This window comes from Crassostrea angulata, chromosome 6 (genome assembly GCF_025612915.1).
Source record: "Crassostrea angulata isolate pt1a10 chromosome 6, ASM2561291v2, whole genome shotgun sequence".
Lineage (NCBI taxonomy): Eukaryota > Metazoa > Mollusca > Bivalvia > Ostreida > Ostreidae > Magallana > Magallana angulata.
The window spans coordinates 41,023,376-41,047,964 of record NC_069116.1 but is presented as its reverse complement, the minus strand read 5'-3'; the positions used below and the strand labels follow the sequence as shown (position 1 = coordinate 41,047,964).

Genomic DNA, 24,589 nt, shown 5'->3' with positions numbered 1-24,589 from the left:
TGGTTCTTAACCAATTGCAAAATCAACACAATTACCTAAATACTAGTGCAACAGTTACACTAACTGCTCCAATAAGATATGGGGTGCTGAACTTATCTAATCAACTCTTTTAATGTATCTGTCCCGCAGTAATAGCGCACGCGCATATACGCTTCCGAGTGGATACAGCGTATGTAGCAACTCGTGGGAAATGGTGAAAACTTGTTGTGTTTACTAGTGCCGTAATGTCTTTAATGCTGACGCGTGATCGAGGGGGTAAGTTTATAAACATTATAAACTAAATGATTATTTGTCGATTGGTATCATTTTTTAATATTGAAAATTGATGTTACATGTACTAACCCCAACACTTTGAAAAAAACATTCAATGCATTTACAATATTAAGAAATATGAGAATTACAATTTCTTTTTTACATATTCTGAATTTTTGAAGACAAGTTATTTTGAAGATTAATCAATCTAATTAAAATAAGAACTTCCATCCGCTCCCCGGTTTTCGATATGTCGTTTCATTATGCCACGCACATATTTATAATCATTTCTTTTCTATTCAGTGGTACATTTAAATGGTTATCTCTTTTTAGAGAGTTATAAACGTTTTTTGGTTTATTTCTATTTATTCGATATCAACCAAATAAAAAATGTCTAACATTGTATATACATACACATAATGATGAAATATTCGAGAGTTGTATATGTTAATTTACTTTCGTATTTTTTTTTTAAAGATAATTAATGCAAAAGTCAAATATTAAACAACTGAATGTAAATTAATTTCAATTTTTATAAACAAAAAGTGGCATCCAAACAAATTGATATTTCATAAGTAAACTTTGAGTGTCTTCTTGTTTGTTTTCTGAACATATAGCACCGATATCAAAATGAGAACAAATCAATAATTGATATGAAAAATTTGAAGGTCTTCTCGTTTGTTTTTCTGAAAATATCGCAGCAAAATATCAGTTATTTAAGTACATTCAAGATAACTTCATTTCACCGATGTTGTAAAACACGCATGTCTAAATCATAGTATAAAAAACGCATGTTTTTTTTTAATTTTGTGTATTGTTTTATGAAACCATCTACAAACAAATCGCATGTAATGCGAGTTTTAAATACAAGAGTTATTTTTCTTACCCTGATTGATTTTGATTTTTTGAGAATATGTATAGGCACTAATTGAGGCAACTGTCTTCTTTATATCGATATATCATTAAGACTTTGTAATGTTCTGACGGACAGGTGACTTGTGATTTAACCCAGTGACAGAAACACTTTGTGTCGAGGCTGACATCTTTATTCAAAAATGGTTCTAAACTGATCATGCACATTGTACTAGAAAAATGGTATACGGTTTACTAATAGAGAACTGGATTAAAGATCAGATAATGTAACAGACTTCAGAAAACATTGATATGACTTTGAGTGCACAATGTACAATGCTTTTACTTCAAAACAAATTTTTAGTATAATGAATTACTCTACTACGTATCTGTCATGCGCTTCATGTAAAAAGTAATCATAAAGGTCGTTGAATGTTAACACACCATGATCATGTGTATACGTAGATCTTTTTAAGGATTAAACACGGCATGTTTTATTGAAAATATATAATATTTAGATATCATGGATTGACAAAACATATTTGATTACAGTACTAAAAATGCAAATGCGTATTGTTGTTCATCAAAACATTTTGCTGGGGGTAATAAATCTTCACATCTCCAAAACGTTCATGCGATAAATTATTATAACGAGTGACAGGTGATAATGAAGAATGCATTGAGTGGTTCTAATCGTTTTTCAACTATTGTAAAGCAGAAACGTAGTAAATATTTGACGGTTTCTTTCTTTTTCTGATATAGAAAGGATAAAAAACGCTGAAATAATCATGTACTTTTTTTAAAATTAATCATTTGAGTGCATCGTTTGCTCATCCTTGGAACTTTTCATACGCACGAATTTAAATTTGCGTGGCTTCTAAAGGGTTGAATATGCTGAAAAACATGTCATGACAATGACAGGGAAATGGAAAGTTTTATTTGCCCTGATTCTATTTCCCTCGGGCGTTTCTCTCGGGTAGAATGATTTCTCCAGAGGGAATAAATCTTCACAACTCCCTCATCATCAGGCAATAATGTATAATACTGATATCACGAGCAGATTTTAAGAATCTTACATAATTATTTCTAAATATTTTATAGGTTATAAAACAAGCATTGTTTAGCAAGAACAAATTTAAAATAACTTTTAAGAATATTTCGTCAATCTATCAACGGTAAATTATTTAACAATACCCTAAACATCGCTGCATTGCATTAAAATTGTTTGCTTTTTGGAAAAGCAGTTGGTACCACCTCAGATTAATGATTTGTTGATAGAAGCTGAACCCTTGTAGCTCCTCTGTAAAATCAAATTCACATTTCAAATGTAGCAGATCTGTCTAGGCTTTCCTGGGCTAAATTCGACAGCTTAGTTGTTTCTTGAATAAAAATAAAACCTTATCAATCGTCATCTCCTAAAACTGAGTTGGACTACACTGTACATATTTCTAAAGGCCAAATGATAAAAAAAACGCATAAATGACTAGAAAAACCGAAAAGCAAAACGATAACTTCGAAAATACGTACTGCGACTCCATGAACATGTATTAGAGTTATCCAAGTTTTCACTGGCAGATTTCGACCGTGTAGATGCCCCTTGATTCCGAACGAGAGCGTATGGATTTTCATCATCTACTAAATCTGGAACTGAATTCCAAAGACTCCTTCTGTTTACTTCCAACCTTATATTGTTGTATATATAAGAATCATCTATTTGGTCTGGGTGATCATTTTGTACAGTACTTCTCCCATTTTCCTCATCTAACGTTTCATCGTCTCTGCAAGGCATACTATTTTGGCTTTTTGCTGGAAAAAAACCTCGTTTGATTAAATCAAATTTGTTTTAGCTGTTAGGAATTAATCTAATTAATAATCCAAAAATAAAACTTCTTGATCAAACAAAACGAGTAACAAAGTCAACTTCTTAACATAAAATAAACATACCACTTTCTTTTTTTACTTCATCACAATGACTGAAATAATTGAAAGAATATAAGTATCAATTTTTGTAAAATTTACTAGAAATTGTGCATACATGTAAGAGAAAAAAAATCATTGATTTTTTTTTAAATTTTTTAAAGTAATTTGCTTACCAATAAAGTAGTAAAGAACATAACAACAGAGACACCAATAAAAGACCTGCTGTAATGAGACTAAGTAGCACGTAGTTTTTCTGTCTAACTTTGTTCCCACCTATATAGAAACATTAAAAAAAGTTTGGCTAGACTAATATATAAATATTGGAGGTGAATGTAAAGGATACAGGGTCCATGAAGGAAAAAAAACAATTTGAATATCTTATCCAAGAATATCAACAAATAAACTGTATGCCGTAACGGCGGAGGAAGTGAGGTAGTTTCCTCTACCCTTAATTGTAAAAAAAAAATGACTAATATATGGGGATCGATTTCGAGCTATATTTGAATAGAACTAAATAAATACTACTTATGTTGCCTATATTCAATGTAACAGTTAACGAGACCGGGTCTAATTTGTTCTGCCATAGATTTTTAATGCAATTTTTTTAAATGAATTTCTAATAAAATAATCATTGTTTTTAATTGAAAAAAAAACCATTTACCGCATTGTTTGTTTAGGGGGTCACCTCAAAGTTTATAAATTTTAACATAGAACCCTATGGGAATTTGCTTGAAATAAATCAATTTTGCACATTTTGTTTACCGTTTTTTTTAAACTTCTGCCCTAAGGATTTCCTTTTTCTGTTCTACATAGGAAATTTATTGCTAAAAGGCATCAAATGGTCAAATAAAAATAAAATCCTTTACCTCCTGATTTTGAATGTCAGTTTCCCAGATTTGTCAGATAATGGCTATTTTTTATTTGACAAAGGCGGTAATGGTGAACTTTATAGTATCATTAAAATATTCAGACATATTTAAGTAATAAATAAATATATTATATCACATATTAAGGGTCATTAATATAAAATACATGGTTACTGTCTTGAAATACATGTCTTATTAGGTTATATTTAGGCGGGTAAGAAAACGTGACAGAGGGCTAGGCTTGCTGAACCCTCTTCACGTTTTCGATACGAGCCCAAATATAGCTTATACTTCAAAACATTTATGTTTATTCTACAATAAAATATCAATTTACACTTCAAACGAGCTATTTTCGACAAATTTTGCTAAAATATCTGCAGTTGAAACCGTCAACCAAGCAAAAAGATTACGTCACTCTGCAAATGAAACGCTGTGCGAAAGCGTGCGTACTCTAACTGTACTCGGCCTCGTTAATCATGGATATCAAAATCTTTGAAATTATACTTTTTATAACTAGTAACATATCAAGTGGCTCTTTAAATCTCTACTGCCAACGAATAAAATTAATCGAATCCAAAATATCCATATCTCTATTTTAAAATACTGATCATATACATGTTATAATTATAATAATGATAATACTTATAATAATGATAATAATAATTTTTATTATATACAGTTATTGATTAACATCAAGACGTGTTGATATTAGTGTGATATTAACTTGCCTTTGACGTTTTTCGAACAATTTACAATAGGTTGAGTTGTGTATGAACGCGTCATACTTGCTGTGCTATCCGTCATTCCATGATCACACGTCTCAGCTGTTGTATCGTTGATGAATGATGAACTCACACAGCCACATACATAATGACAGTCAAAATCATGATGACAGTTACATTTTGTAGCACAGAGTCGCCCAAAGTAACCATCTTTACACTTAGTGGTGCAATTAGTTCCATGATACCCTAATCTACACTCTAGAAAGGTAACAATTATTACAGATGTTATGTATTGCTGATACACATTTAATAAAATCAGATATGTAATTGACTCAACTGAAGATATAATCTAGTATCTAATTGTTTATAATCGTTATCACTTAAGAGGGCTGGATAGACGTTGCTATTTTTAGGCTATATTTACCTTCTTTAAAAGAAAGATCTCTGTATAAAGATATGGGAAAATGAAATGAAATCCACATATTTTGATTTTTTTCTTCACTAAATAATATTTAATGGTCAAACTTATTGTAAATAAAACTTTAAGGCAGATCTGGTAGACAGTTTGTTGAGCACAAAGCCTTCTTGAAATAAAATATAATTGATACTAGTAACGTTATACGTTATGGAGTAGTTTGTTTCTTACCGACACACTTGTCACCCCTTTTCTCGTAATCTTTACAGCATTTAGTCACATTATTGCTGGAAATAAGAATAATATAAAACTACTGTAGTGTACTTCCAACTCGGACAGTATGTCTCTCAAGGTAGCTTTAATTAACATTAAGCCTTATACTTTTTAAGATTCATAAACCCTCTGCTTCAAAATACGTATCATTTCTTATAATCCTAATGTACATTTTCATATAGCACTAAACATTGTGATATAATTAAAATATACACGTATTATTTGAATTATTAAGGTCTTCCGTTTCCAACGGAAGACCTTATTGTTATTGCTTTGTTTCTTTTTCCCTATTATTATTCTTGTTTTTTTTTCTTACGCATTTTTGTGCAGGCGATTTCTCAGAGATGGCTCAATTGATTTTCATGAAACTTTCAGATCCGATAGATATTTATTTGAACTAAAAACAATTTTTTTTATTTTAATGACGTCACTTCCGTTCTTGAGATAATGACGTTTTAGCTATTTTCAGAGGGTCGGCTTGTCCAGGGATCTCCTCCTAAACGGTAAAAGATATTGAGATCAAACTTTCAGGGATTGTAGACAAGAGATTATAGATGTGCTATTTGGCATTCATATTTGTTATGCTCAAACAGCGTTAAAGCTCGCCTGGTCCCGAAAATTGAGACTAAAAAAACGTCTTAATTTTTCATGGTTTTCTTAGTTTATCTCTTTTCTGAAAAATGTTTTGTTAACACATGTATTGCAAACAAAGTTTATATTTACAAGACCTTTCATTTGATATCAAGAAAAAGGGGCTGGCCCCTCAAATTAGGAGACCAAAGGGCTCTAAAGTCTTTTATCTGTAGCTCTTTACTGAGGGATATTTTGTGAACGGTTATAGAAGCAAATATGTTTACCTTACAGTTATGTATCCAAGCAATATAATGATTTTATCATGTGTTGCGTAATTATGGGTTTTTAGGGGCCAAAAGTCCAGAATTTTGATCACATTTATCCCCGAAAGGAAAACTATTTTGAAATGCAGTATAGAAGAAAAGATGCTCAGAATGATGTATTAAATCATATGCAATTTTCAAAATTTCGTTTAACGGCCCCTATAAGGAGTTAAGGGATCGGCCCCTAAAATGATCTTTCCCATATATCTCAGGAACGGTAACGAATTTCTAAACAATTGTTGAACAACATGGGTTTAGATTTAAATGGCCTTTTATTTGATAACAAGAAAAAGGGGCTGGCCCCTCAAATTAGGGGACCAAAGGGCTTTAAAGTCTTTTATCTGTAGCCCTTTACTGAGGGATATTTTGTAAACGGTTATTGAAGCAAATATGTTTACCTTACAGTTATGTATCCAAGCAATGTAATGATTTTATCATGTGTTACGTAATTATGGGTTTTTAGGGGCCAAAAGTCCAGTCCAGAATTTTGATCACCAATATCTCCGAAAGGAAAACTATTTTGAAATGCAGTATAGAAGAAAAGATGCTCAGAACGATGTATTAAATCATATGCAATTTTCAAAATTTCTATTAAGGGTCCCTATAAGGAGTTAAGGGATCGGCCCCTAAAATGTTCTTTCCCATATATCTCAGGAACGGTAACGAATTTCTAAACAATTGTTGAACAACATGGGTTTAGATTTAAATGGCCTTTTATTTGATAACAAGAAAAAGGGGCTGGCCCCTCAAATTAGGGGACCAAAGGGCTCTAAAGTCTTTTATCTGTAGCCCTTTACTGAGGGATATTTTGTAAACGGTTATTGAAGCAAATATGTTTACCTTACAGTTATGTATCCAAGCAATGTAATGATTTTATCATGTGTTACGTAATTATGGGTTTTTAGGGGCCAAAAGTCCAGTCCAGAATTTTGATCACCAATATCTCCGAAAGGAAAACTATTTTGAAATGCAGTATAGAAGAAAAAATGCTCAGAACGATGTATTAAATCATATGCAATTTTCAAAATTTCGTTTAACGGCCCCTATAAGGAGTTAAGGGATCGGCCCCTAAAATGTTCTTTCCCATATATCTCAAGAACGGTAACGAATTTCTGAACAATTGTTGAACAACATGGGTTTAGATTTAAATGGCCTTTTATTTGATAACAAGAAAAAGGGGCTGGCCCCTCAAATTAGGGGACCAAAGGGCTCTAAAGTCTTTTATCTGTAGCCCTTTACTGAGGGATATTTTGTAAACGGTTATAGAAGCAAATATGTTTATCTTACAGTTATGTATCCAAGCAATGTAATGATTTTTCATGTGTTACATAATAAGGGGTGTTTAGGGGCCAAATTATAGAATTTTGATCACCAATATCTCAGAAAGGAAAAATATTTTGAAATGCAGTAAAGAAGAAAAGATACGCAGACTGATGTACTAAATCATATGCAATTTTCAAATTTTCGTAAAACGGCCCCTATAAGGAGTTAAGGGATCAGCCCCTAAAATGATCTTTCCCATATATCTCAAGAACGGTAACGAAATTCTAAACAGTTGTTGAACAAAATGTGTTTAGAATTAAATGACCTTTTTTTATTTGATGTAAAAAAAAAGGGGCTGGCCCCTCAAATTAGGGAACTAAAGGACTCTAAAATTTTTCATCTGTAGCTCTTTACTGAGGGAAATTTAATGAAAGGCTATAGCAGCAAATATGTTTATCTTACAGTCATGTATCCAAGTAATGTAATGATTTATTTATGTTTTATGGAAAAAGGATTTTTAGGGGTCAAGAGTCCATAAGCTATGACCACCTATATCTCAAAAAGGAATATATTTTGAAATGCAGTGTAGAAGAAAAGATGCTCAAAATGATGTACTTTACAAAATGCAACCTTCAAAATTTGGTTCAGTGGCTCCAATAAGGAGGTAAGGGACTGGCCCTTAAAACTTTTTTTTCTCAGATATCTCAAGAACGGTGACGAATTTATAAACAATTGTTGAACAAAGCTCTTATCCCTGAAACAAAATAGTATCTTGCCCTTAGAATGTAGACCCTGTGTTTCTATTCTAAATCATGTTTAGCTGTTAAATAGCAAAATCAAGATCGAACATATATCTCAAATTCTAAAACCAGACGGAAGACCTCCTCGTTGTTCGCAACGAGATCGTGTCTAGTTCTTTTTATATTTTATTTGAATGCTTCGTGTTCTTCTTATATGCTCAAAAGTTGACAATCAACTTAACCATGATATGAAGAAAAGATAACATTCTGTTTAAAAATACTATATTTATTTCATTATCAGATAAACCATATGTAATGATAACTGATGGTATTCACATAATATAAAAAAAAACCCAATAAAACAGATAAGTGTTGCTTCTTTTGTCACAATAAACTCAAGAAATTTACGTTTATTCGTAAGATTTGTAGGAATTTAGAAATTACCTCTCCTACAAAAAAAAAAACTTTATAAATGATGAAAAAGGTTACCCGATGATGATGTTTTCTCTGCTATATTTCTGGAAACAGCATTGATTGAAACAAGGGTTATCAAAGTATCAAAATATTAAATTTCCGACGAATAAAATTAAAAGAACTTGCAGTTGTAAATGAATGAACCTGTGTCTAACGAACTGATAGTTCTGTGAGTTGCTGCAACACTCTGCAGTTCTAAACTTCATTTTAAGCATTGTGATGTGTAAAATGTTGGAAACCAAACATTAAAAAAAAAGATTCACTTTGAAAATAATTCTCTCAAAAATTGCCACAAAATCCATCAAAAATAATTCGAACAAAAGTTGTATTATCTCTCTTATCAAATTATCCATGAACCTTAAGACACTACGTCATAGCGATTTAAAAAGTTTGGTTGAATTGTTCGTACTTAATATTTGTTCAAATATTACCACAGCTAAGTGGTAAAAGTATAGAGCTTGTGACCCGCAGATATCGAGTTCGAATTCGAATGGAGCTTTTGCTTAAAGTTACTACAAAAATAAATATCATAGTTTTTAAATTACATGTAAGGTAGCTACTGGAGTTCTTCCTAAAAATCTAAAGGGATTTTTAAAAACAATTCTACTTTTTAAAAGTGACACCACGTGTTGTGACGGATGCAAACATTTAAAAAAAAGTCTATCAACTTGCGCTTTACATTTAAAAACTTAAAATAAGAAACACTGTCTAAAAAGTTATGATTCAAATATGAATTCAATAATAAATACATAAAGGTTATGATATGTGACATATTTACCTAGGATCCTGACATAAATTGTCACCATGTAAGGCGTCGGCGGTTTTCATCAAAAGAAGAAAGAACACATCCATTTTTAAAAGGAATAATAAAATGAAATTTGTATCGACTTTTTTATTTAAATTTACATAAATTTTTCTTAGAGCCACCATCATGATCCAACGTTTCTGTGAAATATTACATTGATCATTTTCATACATTACCAAAATATACCGGAAAATATAAACACGTGTATAGATTAAAATCACTTGACAGGAATGTAATATTTAAACAATATTAAAACAATGTGCGTTGTGCAAACCGTACATATGAAGTTAACGAACATGCAAAGGAAGTTTTAATGAAGAACGACCAATGGATTGCATTTAAATAAAAAATTATATTTTTCAATATATTTTAAGTTTGATTTAATTGTATAGATTAATTTGCATTATATTTTGTGGATGAATTAAGAGGACGAATTAATTAATTTTTTTAATATTTTCTTTGAGTGGTCAGTAATCAGCTCTTTTAGATGGGTTGTGCATACAGATTAATTGCTTCCTTGTAAACCATATGGCGCTCTCAGCAGGAGGAACGCCAAGTTTGTAATATTAAGGAAAATAGGATTAAGTGTTTCACATGTATTTTTACATTATTTATAATTATAACTTATTTAGGGTGCAATTTTACGTCGATATAAAACACAAATTATCAAAAATATTGTACTGTTTCAATCAAAATTAATTTTTTGAAAAAATCTTCCCGATTGTTTTCAATAGTGTTCACCTGTTCATGCTTTGTGATTTACGATAATACTATTATAATACTAGTATACTGCCAGTTTCCGTATTTGATGTTAAGTGTATGATCAACAATGGATCGCATGTGTTAGGTTAATTACCAAGCTTTTATTTTGAAACCGTGCATGAAAATTTCTTTTGGTTTCTGATAAAATTTTTATCACGAAGAATATTTTTACTAACACATTAACCCAATTAGCCTGCTAATACGTTTCTTTAATGAAATTTAAGACGGAATGGGACACCTCTATATTGTGACCTTAGTTACAACAATAAAATCAAGTTTAAATTTTTATTTTTTCCCCTCTCTCCAATTTGTAACATAACAGCGTAACGCAATGGACAAGACAGTAAACTATTAATCTGTTAGTAATAAGTTCGAATCCCGCTGGACGTTAATGATTTATATATGACAATTTACGAGCATTGATGAAGTTTTCCGGTCATTTTATTCTTTGATACGTCGATCAATAGCAAAATTATTATCTTCATTTCTTAAATCTATCTCAGAAATGTTTAACGGTTATTAGTCCCCTACCGGTTTCCCCGGAGGGGACTATAGCTTTCCTCTGCGTCCGTCAGTCCGTCTGTCTGTCCGTCTGTCTGTCCGTCTGTCTGACCGTCCATCCATCCGCCTGTCTGTCCCACTTCAGTTTTTTTTCTTTATGCGTTTGAGAAATAATATGAAATTTGCTGAACAACTTCAAAATATCAAACGACAGATTAAGTCTACACTTTTGTAGCGTCTGGTTGACATATTTTCGAGAAAATTTATTTTTTACATTCTAATTTTTTAATGTTCGGGTTCGCTATCGGGTTCGGTGTGTATTGAATAAACGAGGCAAGTATGTAGTTAGTAAAAATATCGTGAATTAATTGTACCATTCCTATAATTGTTTCTAACAAACAAATTAGTTCTGTAAAATAGTGTCAAGCATTATGTTGTAAATTTAATTTACATGGTTTTTTGTATTATTACAATCGGGTTCGTTATCGGGTTGGTCTGTTGATTCGGTGTACAATAGACAGTAAGAAATTATATTATATTCTGCATTGGTGCATTGTTTTCAAAAAATTTTACCTGCAAATACTTAATGGACTTGGCGAAATTACAGGAGATAAAATAAAGAGTATTATTAGTCCCATTTTTTATTTAATTTCTATATCGACTATGTAGTTTGAATTTCTTCTGTTCTTTTATCTCTGATTAAAACATTACATCTCCTTCATAATAGTTTAGAAATAGATGCATGCTTCGAAGCTTTCATAGAATACAAATGTAATACAAACCGGTAGGAATCGTGTATTGCTTATGCAATACTCTCAGTATGCTTGTTCATGGGAGATTTGAAATCAAGAGTTATTTCAAAACGGGATATAATATGCCTACTGTACATCAGACCTGTGCTTGTGGATAACACATCTGTTGTAGTAGGACACTCCTCTGCAAAAGGGGGATACGTGACATTCTCTAAAAAGATACTAGTACCGTTGTTTGTTATATTTGAAATATCCAAGTCCAATCTTTGCAAGCATCCACACACATGATGACAAATCTGCGTTTCATTACAGCTGCATTTTGTCAAGAAGAAGAAGGACACTCCTGTACATAAGGTTCTCTAAAAAGTTGCTAGTACCATTGTTTGTCATATGTAAATTATACAAGTCCAATCTTTGCAAGCATCCACACACGTGATGACAAATTTGCGTTTCACCAAAATAATTCTTTGGACAAGTGTCAGTACAATTCCATCCTCGAAAGCCGGGACTGCATTCTGGAAGCATTTACAAATGCAGTGAACTGCTATAAATTAATAAATGAATTGTTTTGGTTATGATAGACTTTGTCGATCATTTCAAATATCACCGTATCCATTAGAATATGTAATGAATTTGTAATGCTTAGGTTTGATATTTTACAGCAATATGTTCGTATGATTCCTTCTGTTATTATGTATTATTTAAATTAGTTAATTATGTTGTTGTTTTAAACAATATCTATATTAAAAAGAAATAGAATGTACCTTGCTAAAAAACACATCCCCAATCGGGAATCCGTATTTACACTTCACAATATAAATCAAGCGTTAGGCAAGTTTGTGACAAAATATATTGCTCTAAAGATATCAGTTTATCTAATTTAAACATATTTTATTTAGAAATCAAATGGATTGGATAACAGGCAAAGCCTATGTAAACACTCTCCAAAATAAAAAGTCAAGTATATAGTTGTGTTATAATATAATCTTTAAAATATAGTATAACCAGTTCACATTATTAATATATTTTGCATGCAAGACAAGGGATAATTGGATATCAAAAAATAATCTCGACTTTTATCATTCTATTTAATACACTTACCTACCTATAAACTTATTATTCTTTTCTTCAAATTCCTTACAGCAGATCTTTTTTGTTACCACTTTTGATGAAGAAATGAATACACTGTAAAAATAAATAAACAACTCAATGTAAATGCTGCTAAAATTTAAAAATAAGCTTGATCTGTCCAATTACATATTTCTCCATCTACACTTCTTCAGATTAAGGACTAGCATTAATTGTAATAGAATTTATGCATAACAAAAGTAGCCTTAGTTTATCATTTTAAGCATTGCTCTATTTTATGTGTAATGTATTATTAACTTTTCAACATGAAATATTGTATTGTTCAAATTAAGTAAAAGGAGTGATGTTATTATGATAATATTGATAATCATGATCATCATCCTCCCCCTTCTCTTCATCATCATCTGTTTAAGTTAAAATGAGCTTTAAAATGCCAAGAAAGTTGCCAAAAAATTTATTAGTCATAAAGCACATGCTAAGGTTGATATATGAAATTTTAAAAAAAATTATTGACAATTTTTATGTGCTATCACATATTGTTCAAATTTAGACTCAAAAACGTAAAAATTTGAAGTGTTGATTTCAGCAATATATTGATAAAATTATAATATGGCAATGTAAAAGAGCCAATGTAGGAAACAATTTTGAAATTTGTTTTCGTTCTCAAAATCAATGAATATGATTTGCAAATAAATTCTATCATTATAATTATTACAGAAAATTACAGGGGGATAATTCCTATCAAAATATCTCCCTTGCAAGGTAAGAAAGGTATGAAAATGATATATATAATTTAAATGTGTAAAAAAAAAAAAGCAAAAAAATTCATTGACAAACATTTTTACACAGCAACCCCCTATTCCCCGTAAGTAATTCAGTAACTTTAATCAAATCAGCAATATACACGTTTGGTTGTTGTCCATCCACACTTTAGTGTGGATAATTAAACAATAAAATGCTTTCTTTGGTAATTTATTCGGGATATGAAGGTAGCGACATTGCAGAAAAAATAAATAACCCGCTATGTCGTTTTTTTCTGCAATGATCGCAAATTTGTCACGACAGCCGTCGTGTGTCTAACCAGTCAAGCAATGAAAACAACAATAAGTATTTACAATCTTTATCTATATATAAAATCAATAAATTTACAAATATACACATCCACACACACACAAAATATTAACACAAAAAAATGTTTCTAATATCTGATTCGTCAATGTCCTATGGTGGTATATTGGACAGCAGTGTCCCTCCAGTGTTCCTCCAATGTGTCCTCCTTCGGTACCACGTCCTAAGATGACGGCTTCCGTCCACCGGCTTCCAGCGTAGCAAGTGAATACTCGAAGGAGGTTACACGGGTGGTAAGATGTTCAATAGCGGAACACTGGTGACTATGGCCGAATCATCACTGGGACATTGCTGGAGCCTTGCTGGAACCTTTTAATTATATATAAATAACAATATTTTCAATTAAACGTTTCACTTCCACAATATACTTATTTATCTAATTACCGCAACTGCACGCCATACAATCACACCGAACAATACTCGCTCTACAAAACCGTTAAGTGTATCAGACCCCTTAACGTATCAAACACAGTCACAGTTAAGCGTATAAGACCTCTTAACGTGCAATATAGTTAAGTGTATAAGACCCCTTAACATTACAAAACAGTCAATGTATGACCAAAAACGCCGTATAAGACTACGAAATAGAAACTCACAAATAAACTAGCAAACCACGCTTGTCACACAAACGCACCATAACTCTACGGTAAATAAACAAGTATGTAAAACGTTAACACGAAAATACTATCGAACACGTATAAGAACAGTTACCTAAAGTCTTAAATATTATAAACAAGACTTAAGTATAAGGAAAAACGAACTTACCCCTAATGGAGATGGTTACCGTAAAAAATACACTTAGCTATACATCGTGTTACTACTGCAGTGCGTGCTAATGGACCCCGGCTCACTGACCAAAACATGGGTATTTATAGCATCATAGTAAACAAATAGAACAGTCCGAGTATAGTCCAATATTGACCAATACCTGAATTGATAAAATTGAGGCACCAAAAAGGACATGAACATAGAATAAAAATCAGAGGTACCCTATAGGAAAATAGTAAGAATGAATAAATCTATTGATTGTGACAATATCTCCCTATCCAAGAAAGTTTTATAAACTTTTGAAAAAAACACAATCAATAAAAAAGAATGTCAATAAAATATACACAAAATGTACTGTAACATATTTACAGTCTACTTAGACAGTCTGCACCGACGTTCTCAGAACCTTTAATTGCGACGATCCGGAATCTGTATGGTTGCAATAACAATGCCCACCTCATTAAACGAGCATTAGATACCTTGGCGTGGCTTAGATAAACCAGAGGTTGGTGGTCGGTCTCCAGTAGGAACTCTTTTCCATATAAATACCTTTGGAACTTCTGGACCGCCCAGACTATAGCATAACATTCCTTCTCGATCGTAGAGTAGGATAACTGGTGCGACTTCAGCTTCTGACTAGCGTAGAAAACCGGTTTCTTCACTCCATCTTCCTCTTGCAACAACACTGCACCAACACCTGCATCTGACGCATCTGTCTGCAATATAAATGGTTTACTAATATCGGGTAATTTTAACACAGGTGTTACCATGAGTGCGTACTTCAGCGATGTAAATGCATTTTCCTGCTGCTGTCCCCAGATACACTTGTTAGGCTGTCCTTTCCGTGTCAAATCTGTCAGCGGGGCTGCAATAGCTGAAAAGTTAGGTATAAATCTTCTATAGAAACCAACTAGTCCCAAAAATGACCTAACCTGTTTCTTAGAGGTAGGTGGTGAAAACTCCTGAATAGCTGCGACTTTCTCTGGTACTGGAAGAATTCTTCGTTTCTCCTCTCCTGCTATATGTCCCAAACACTCTAAACTTTGAAACCCAATAAAGCACTTACTTTAAATTCAGTCAACCTGTGAGTTAGCTAAAGAGAATCTGGAGAGATCGTCACAGAGATATCGCACCTACTACAACAAACGGGCGAGACAGCGAGACATGAAAGAAGGTGAGAAAGTTCTTGTGTTGCTTCCTACCGCTAGCAACAAGTTACTGATGCAGTGGAGAGGACCTTACATAATAGTCCAGAAGGTAGGGAGTGTCGATTACAAGATTGATGTAGACGGAAAGCTTAAGACATTCCATGCTAACATGCTGAAGCGATATGTTGATAGACAGGATGATGACAATATTAGCAGAGACATTGTAGGAGTAGCAGTTATCGATGTAGAGAACGACAGCTCAACAGATGACAGTGATTTAAATGACTCTCCGTCACATTTGAATCCGGAAGGTCCAGAGAATGTCAACATCAGTGATGAACTTGGTGAGAGAGAAACTCGTGACATTAAAACTTTGCTTTGTAAATATTCTGATGTTCTTACAGATGCTCCAGGACTGACTACTTTAGCGAAACATGAAATCAGATTGACCAGTGAAAACCCTGTACGCACAAAGCCATATCCATTACCCTTTACTTCACGTGAAACTGTATGCGAAGAGGTCAGGAGAATGCTAGAAACAGGGATCATCGAACCATCGACAAGTCCTTATACATCGCCGATTGTTATAGTCAAGAAGAAGGACGGCTCCAATAGATTCTGCATAGATTTTAGAGTAATTAACAGAATAACAGTGTTTGATGCAGAGACGATTCCGTGTGCGGACGATATATTCGTGCAGTTGGCAGGCAGTAAGTACGTGTCAAAATTTGATCTCTGTAAAGGTTATTGGCAATTACCTCTTGAAGAAACGTCAAAGTGCATAACAGCTTTCCAGACACCACTCGGACTGTTTCAGTTCAAGGTTATGCCGTTTGGTCTGGTCAACGCGTCAGCCAGTTTCAGCCGTTTAATGAGAAAACTATTAGAAGGTATGCAGTTCATTGACAACTTTATAGATGATGTTATAATATATACCAAGTCATTTCAGCAACATCTGCAGATTGTGGAGGAGTTTTTAGAAAGACTGCGCGCTGCAAACCTTACTGCGAAGCCAAGTAAGTGCTTTATTGGGTTTCAAAGTTTAGAGTGTTTGGGACATATAGCAGGAGAGGAGAAACGAAGAATTCTTCCAGTACCAGAGAAAGTCGCAGCTATTCAGGAGTTTTCACCACCTACCTCTAAGAAACAGGTTAGGTCATTTTTGGGACTAGTTGGTTTCTATAGAAGATTTATACCTAACTTTTCAGCTATTGCAGCCCCGCTGACAGATTTGACACGGAAAGGACAGCCTAACAAGTGTATCTGGGGACAGCAGCAGGAAAATGCATTTACATCGCTGAAGTACGCACTCATGGTAACACCTGTGTTAAAATTACCCGATATTAGTAAACCATTTATATTGCAGACAGATGCGTCAGATGCAGGTGTTGGTGCAGTGTTGTTGCAAGAGGAAGATGGAGTGAAGAAACCGGTTTTCTACGCTAGTCAGAAGCTGAAGTCGCACCAGTTATCCTACTCTACGATCGAGAAGGAATGTTATGCTATAGTCTGGGCGGTCCAGAAGTTCCAAAGGTATTTATATGGAAAAGAGTTCCTACTGGAGACCGACCACCAACCTCTGGTTTATCTAAGCCACGCCAAGGTATCTAATGCTCGTTTAATGAGGTGGGCATTGTTATTGCAACCATACAGATTCCGGATCGTCGCAATTAAAGGTTCTGAGAACGTCGGTGCAGACTGTCTAAGTAGACTGTAAATATGTTACAGTACATTTTGTGTATATTTTATTGACATTCTTTTTTATTGATTGTGTTTTTTTCAAAAGTTTATAAAACTTTCTTGGATAGGGAGATATTGTCACAATCAATAGATTTATTCATTCTTACTATTTTCCTATAGGGTACCTCTGATTTTTATTCTATGTTCATGTCCTTTTTGGTGCCTCAATTTTATCAATTCAGGTATTGGTCAATATTGGACTATACTCGGACTGTTCTATTTGTTTACTATGATGCTATAAATACCCATGTTTTGGTCAGTGAGCCGGGGTCCATTAGCACGCACTGCAGTAGTAACACGATGTATAGCTAAGTGTATTTTTTACGGTAACCATCTCCATTAGGGGTAAGTTCGTTTTTCCTTATACTTAAGTCTTGTTTATAATATTTAAGACTTTAGGTAACTGTTCTTATACGTGTTCGATAGTATTTTCGTGTTAACGTTTTACATACTTGTTTATTTACCGTAGAGTTATGGTGCGTTTGTGTGACAAGCGTGGTTTGCTAGTTTATTTGTGAGTTTCTATTTCGTAGTCTTATACGGCGTTTTTGGTCATACATTGACTGTTTTGTAATGTTAAGGGGTCTTATACACTTAACTATATTGCACGTTAAGAGGTCTTATACGCTTAACTGTGACTGTGTTTGATACGTTAAGGGGTCTGATACACTTAACGGTTTTGTAGAGCGAGTATTGTTCGGTGTGATTGTATGGCGTGCAGTTGCGGTAATTAGATAAATAAGTATATTGTGGAAGTGAAACGTTTAATTGAAAATATTGTTATTTATATATAATTAAAAGGTTCCAGCAAGGCTCCAGCAATGTCCCAGTGATGATTCGGCCATAGTCACCAGTGTTCCGCTATTGAACATCTTACCACCCGTGTAACCTCCTTCGAGTATTCACTTGCTACGCTGGAAGCCGGTGGACGGAAGCCGTCATCTTAGGACGTGGTACCGAAGGAGGACACATTGGAGGAACACTGGAGGGACACTGCTGTCCAATATACCACCATAGGACATTGACGAATCAGATATTAGAAACATTTTTTTGTGTTAATATTTTGTGTGTGTGTGGATGTGTATATTTGTAAATTTATTGATTTTATATATAGATAAAGATTGTAAATACTTATTGTTGTTTTCATTGCTTGACTGGTTAGACACACGACGGCTGTCGTGACAATCGCTACCTTCATAACCCGCATGAATCATCAACGAAAGCATTTTATTGTTTTTTTAACATCTTTCTTCTCACTAATAATAAATCGATTATGAAAAGTAAGAAAAATTCACTAAATTACTGTTAATGTACATCAGTACGTTAGCTAAATGAAACAGCTAAATCGTCTCCTATGGGAATTTGAGTCTAACATCATCACAATTATTTCGTGCAGTCCGTGACGTTTCTTATTTTGCTGTAGGTTTCGACCAATTGATAACGGGGCGTGTATATTTCATTCCTGTCAGTTTCTACAGCTGTTCGATAGTGCTATGAATTAAATTAAAGTTTCCGTAAGAAATAGAGGGAATCATACTCGGTAGATGTAAATATGTATGTGCAAACTCATATACGGTGTCTTCATATGTAAAAAGTGCTTGTCGTGACGACTAGATTTTATGTTCTCTATTAGTACCAATGTACTGTGGCAGGTATCCTCGTAACTACATTCATTATACAGAGGCTCTGCTGGCTCTTCGTGTACACTTGGGTTTTCCCGAATCCTCGATGTATCTTTTTAATCGTACACCATATTATGATGAACGCGACATTCTGTGAAAATGTAAAAAAAAAAAGTTGTTAAGACCATTTTCATAGCTCTGTGGTTGATTGACATATATGGTTGCATTGTAATTCAAAGAAGTAATATTACAATTTACAACCTGCCTTGTTCACTCTTCAACCGAAGCCTACAATGGGAAATAAACAATACATTTCAGGTTGATACTATAAATGTACATGTACATAAAAACTCAAAAGAAAAAACATTAAATAAATACAATTACCGATTAATGAGTCTCATTACGAATAAAGAAAACCCACCAGTGACACTTGCTGCTTCAATTAGGAGTGAAACTATATTTTATATTTGATTCGTTTGTTGACAAACCTGTTGTAATAGGGTGCGTTGTGGTCAATCTTCAAGGAACTTATCATACATTAGAACGGATCAAATCCATACTTGTTTAGAAGAATATAATTTTAAAAAAAAAGAATAAGTTTCAAAATAATTTTTATTTTGAGAAATTGTAACGAAAATATAATGATTCAGTCTGTGAACAGGTTATGTGCATGTATAAATATAACGTTTGAACAAAAAGCCGTATTAAATTTTGATTCGAACACGTACAACTTCAACTATCGGCAGCATTATGGATTTGCAGGCAATGCCAATGAGAGTGATTCAAACAGTTGTTCATTTTATATGTGTTCTGATCAAAAAAGATTTTCATAAAAAAAGACAAACGCAATACGAAAAATTGACGTAACATAAATAAGTAATTCGGATTTTCGTTGATCAAGTGTAAAACAAATTAGTCATGAATATGCTACAAATACTAGCTATATATATATATATATATATATATATATATATATATATATATATATATATATATATATATATATATATATATACACGAAACAACATCCATAACTATCAATTTTCCAACTCTGATTTGCTTTTTTGACAATAAATGAACAGGTGCCTTTTTAAAAAGGAAAAAATAAGAGTTATTCATTAAAATTAACAGTAATTCTGAAATTAAACTGCGAAAAAAATGATGATAGTAGTAGATTAGACCTGTTCTTGTGGATAACACATCGGTTGTAGTAGGACACACCCCTGCATAAGGTGAAGACGTTACGTTCTTTAAAAAGATACTAGTACCATTCTTTGTTATATTTGAATTATACAAGACCAATCGTTGCAAGCATCCACACACATGATAACAGATTTGTGTTTCATTACAGCTGCATTTTGTCAAGCATTTTCTTCCATGATAATTCTCTAGACATATGTCAGTACAGTTCCTTCCCCAAAAGCCGGGACTGCATTCTGAAAGAATTTAACAAGTGCAGTGAACTGCTATAAGATACTGATTTTTTTTGGTGATGATAAACGTTGTCATTTCAAGTAGCACCGTACCCATTAGAATATGTTATGAATTTGTATTTTTTAGGTTTTGTATTTTACAGAAATATGTATGTTCGTATGATGATTCCTTCTGTTATTATTTTTTTCATTAAATTAGTTAATCATTATGCTGTTATTGTCGACAATATCTATAGTTAAAGAGAGTCTCTGAAATATAACTTGCTGAAAAAATGCATCCCCAATTTGATAACCAGTATTTACACTCCACAATATAATTTAAGCATTACGCAAGTTTATGACAAAATATATTGCTCTAAAGGTATCATTTATCTAATACATATATCTACCTACACATTTATGATTCTTTTCTTCATAGTCCCTACAGCATATCTTTTTTGTTACCAGTTCTCCACTTTAAAGAACAACACTTTTAGAAAAAATGTATATGCTGCTTAAATTAAATAGATGCTTGATCCGTCCAACACAGAGAAGATATAATCTATGTTTGTTTTCCATGCGAGAAGAATATCTTTTGCAACGTAGTATTAAAAGAAAAAATGTGTTGAACTAGCATTGTAATAGCATTAACACACACAAAACGAATATCCGGAGTAGTACAATATTTTAGTTAATCATTTTTAAAAGCATTGGTCTATTGTGTGACTAACTTTATTATTTACTATTTGTTGTTCTAATTGCTATATTGTTCAAATTATATTAAGAGTAGTGACGTTATCATGAAATATTGATCCTCATGATCCTCCTCCTCCTCTGTTTAATTTAAGATCGGCAAACAATTGATCATGAACTTGTTCAGTTTTGACATTTGGGAAAGAAAATTCATTTTCTTGACAGAGCCCCTCCCTCCTCCCCCAATAAAGGATAAAAACTTTAACATCTTTAAATTTCGCCAATAGTAAAATCGAAGTGGAAATATGAGAGGCCATTTTCATTTTTGAAATAAATCTTAGGTCAATACATTATCGAGTTTTTAGTGCAATTCCGGACAAATGATTCTTATGAGTGATTAGTTAAAAGGGGTAATTATTTTAATTAATACTATGTAAGTAAATATTTTATTATAGTGACATGTGTATGTCATGAGTATAGAACAATACAATATTATATATTATCGAGTTACACCCGGCTCATTGGACCTATATTTTCACTTTGAAATCTTATAATATACAAATATACATTTCTGAGCGCATGAGTTTACTTTGATTTGTACAGATAAGTTTCATCTAGATTTTTATCTAAGTTTATACTATGAAAGAAAGAGATTATTTTATAAAATTTGCATTGAAAAATAAAATGTTTTTCATCTTCAATCGAATTTCTTTTACACAGAACACAATAACGTTCTTGAAGAAGCTCATTTCGATTAAGACCAGTTTCGACTCTGAGAGGAAGGATTCCACATCTAAATTGTGCCATCATAGACCGTTCCTGTTTGGTTATGTTCATCGTTACATAGGGTTCTAATTGGACGTTTTGTTTGAATGTTACGTATAACCTAAGTTTCGGTATAGACCTTGTTTTCGATTTCCATTGGTCTTCATAGTATTTAAATAATTTAGATTTCACTTCTTTCATATCACAAATACGGATAAAATCAAAATAGGAACACAAATCTAATTTATATAGAATTTCTTTCACTTGTGAGCACCAAGTGCTGGTGTAACGATAACTCCACAGGAAAACCTTTTTGGTAAGACGGCCATCATCCATTTGGATTACTCTGTTGCATCTCTTTAACATGCATATCCAGCGCCTCTGTGTCGGTGCTAACCATCCTACTTCACTTTTTAATGTAATTGCCGGCGCGTATCTGTGTGAACCTAAGAAGTATCGGAGAGCACAGTTTTGAACTATTTCTATGGAGTGGTACATGTATGTTTTGAATCCCCAAACTCCGGAACAGTAATCTAAAATGGGTACAACACAAGAATGAAAAAGTTTTACTATGAATCCATATGATAAATAAATATTGGTATTGATCTTTAAATGATGATAAACATTTGATGGAATTTATTTTAAAATGATAGTGTTTATCATAAAGCCCTAATGGTCTAGATAAAAACGGAAGAACGATCAATATTGATACAAAAGACTATGTACAACAATGAATTAAATTATCTTTACCTTTCCGTTGTCTCATTCCTTAACCCTCTGACTGCGGCATGGACATATATGTCCTTTTACCGCTGGCTGCGAGAGGGACATATGTGTCCTTCACGACGTCATAAACGTAAAGTCACTTCTCCCTTTCATTTTCAATGAATTTCATATCATTTTTACTCGTTTTTAACTATATAGATTGATTTTAATTTTTAGAAACATCAACCTTTTGTTACAGTTAATAAAAATCATTGAATTTTTTTTAATTAAAAATTTTTAAAATACGCAAAAGATACTGTAACTCGCGACGACTTGATGTCGTAAGTAATGAGTGTTATAGCAATATGAGCTGCTATTTTTTTTCACGAGAATGTTATTTTCTACTAAAATGACATAAAGAATAATACAAACCCTTTTCCATATCACAGCCAGTATCAGCCAGAGAGTCCAATATTAGCCCGAGGACCCAAAGGCCCGATGGAAGATATTGGTCGAGGGCTGATACAGGCTGTGATATGGAAAAAAGGGTATTTATTATTATATTTATTAAATACTTAATAATAAAATTTAAAAAAAAAGATCAACTGAAACAAAATGTTTTTTAATATCATTTGAAAGTAGTCTGTACATGCATTAAATAATAATATGAGATCTTATCATTTTACAAAACATGAAGCTATAGAACCAGAATTTCCCCAGGTTTTCAAATTAACTGCTCCTAAACAGTTGCTAGCATAAGCATTTGCTGTTTTAAACTGCACTTTAAAATGTCAACTGTAGCAAATGTTTTATTTTTCGTTTGTAAACATGCACAAGTGCCGAAACGATTAAAGAAAGCAGAGGAGTACCGCAAGGGGTGTGATACAGATCCGTATCAGCCCTAGGGCTGATAACCTGTATCAGCCCCGGAGGCCGATATGAGTTTTGTGATGTCATCTGTATCACATGTGCAAAAAATCTGTATTTATTACTAAGTACGTAATAAATAAAAATATCAGGGTGGTTTTTAAAATATCTTTTAGCCATATTTTTGTGTGAAAATGCCGTTAAAAAGCCTTAATTGGAGCATAATTGAATTATTGTCGTCCTGTACAAAAATTGATTTGCTAGATATATTCCTTAGAGGAGAAATATTTCCTCTAACAAAAATTAACAATTTTTTCAAACCTTATTTATCATAAAAGTTTAAGTTATATGCAGACTTATCATACTAGCAGCATTTTACAGCAAAATAAAATTCTAAAAAATACACCTCATATTGCTTTAATCGCGGTTATCTGCGGTTATCATCTCCGAGAATCCATCGGCCTTCAATGTGGATTATATCAGACAAATGTGAAATGAAAATAAAAGACTGGTTTGAGCTGATATATATTTGCGACTTTGAGCTTCTTGCGATTCTCGTTAAACTGAGTCGCACGAAAATAAGAAAGTTTAAAGTATATCATACCTATACATTTCGTTCTCCTTTTCAATTATCCTGGTTATGAGTATGAAAACATCATACAACCCAAGAAAAAAAAATGAATAATTCTGTCGCCATTACCAACAAATAAATTATTCAGTCGTCATTACCTCTCCGACCCCCTAACCCTATTCTTCATAAGAAAAAAACAAGAGGCCCACGGGCCACATCGCTCACCTGAGGACCAATAGGTATGATAAAATCAGCTTAATGGAGTTATAATACAAACTATCTGGACAATGTACAATAATACATGTAGATCCTGTATATATAAAATCCATTTTTCCCTGGATATTCTTATGTTTATAATCATTAGTCCCTTTTCTAACAGGATGATTTTATAGTCATATCATATGTTGAGTATTGCAGTTCTCAAAAAGATCCTTAACAATAGTTTATATATGGGATATAAACGTACATCAAACTCTGAACCTTCTCGTGAGGCCAAAGAATTGTCCTGGGACCAAAGTCTTAACAATTACGAAGAATCATCTGGCTGATTAGTTTCTGAGAAGAAGATTTTTAAAGATTTACCCTATA

The 24,589-nt window shown here is 32.8% G+C and overlaps 2 long non-coding RNA genes across 2 annotated transcripts; both read right to left on the bottom strand.

The window, feature by feature from the left end:
• Positions 1-2,809: 2,809 nt before the first annotated feature.
• LOC128186964 (uncharacterized) lies at positions 2,810-3,584 on the bottom strand. The gene is made up of 3 exons (XR_008244012.1): positions 3,198-3,584; positions 3,049-3,077; positions 2,810-2,910 (listed from the first exon to the last, which is right to left on the bottom strand). It is a non-coding gene; the product is annotated as an uncharacterized LOC128186964 (long non-coding RNA).
• A 1,039-nt stretch (positions 3,585-4,623) lies between these two features.
• On the bottom strand, positions 4,624-9,720 carry LOC128186965 (uncharacterized). The gene is made up of 3 exons (XR_008244013.1): positions 9,452-9,720; positions 5,259-5,314; positions 4,624-4,870 (listed from the first exon to the last, which is right to left on the bottom strand). It is a non-coding gene; the product is annotated as an uncharacterized LOC128186965 (long non-coding RNA).
• Positions 9,721-24,589: the final 14,869 nt, after the last annotated feature.